This window comes from Myotis brandtii, unplaced genomic scaffold, assembly GCF_000412655.1.
Source record: "Myotis brandtii unplaced genomic scaffold, ASM41265v1 C39952068, whole genome shotgun sequence".
NCBI classification, from domain to species: Eukaryota; Metazoa; Chordata; class Mammalia; order Chiroptera; family Vespertilionidae; genus Myotis; species Myotis brandtii.
In genome coordinates this window covers 1-253 of record NW_005244306.1, presented here as the reverse complement: position 1 = coordinate 253, position 253 = coordinate 1, and the positions used below count along the sequence as shown (strand labels likewise).

The window sequence follows — 253 nt, the reverse complement described above, 5'->3', positions numbered from 1 at the left end:
AAAATTGTACACTTGGAAACTAAATAGTTTTATTAACCACCAAAATTTTAATTTATAAAGAATTCTAGTTTTGGCCCCGCCGACTGGCCCCCGCGGACCCGCGACCCGCTACCCACCAATCTGCCCAGCACTTGCGTTCATCATGTCTGGTTCTTCCAGCGTCACCGCTATGAAGAAAGTGATTCAACAGCTCCGGCTGGAGGCCGAGCTCAACCGCGTGAAGGTTTCCCAGGCAGCGGCAGATTTGAAACAA

At 49.4% G+C, this 253-nt stretch overlaps 1 pseudogene; it reads left to right on the top strand.

Moving 5' to 3' along the window:
* Nucleotides 1–79: 79 nt before the first annotated feature.
* LOC102242378 lies at nucleotides 80–247 on the top strand (annotated as a pseudogene).
* The last annotated feature ends 6 nt before the right edge of the window (nucleotides 248–253 follow it).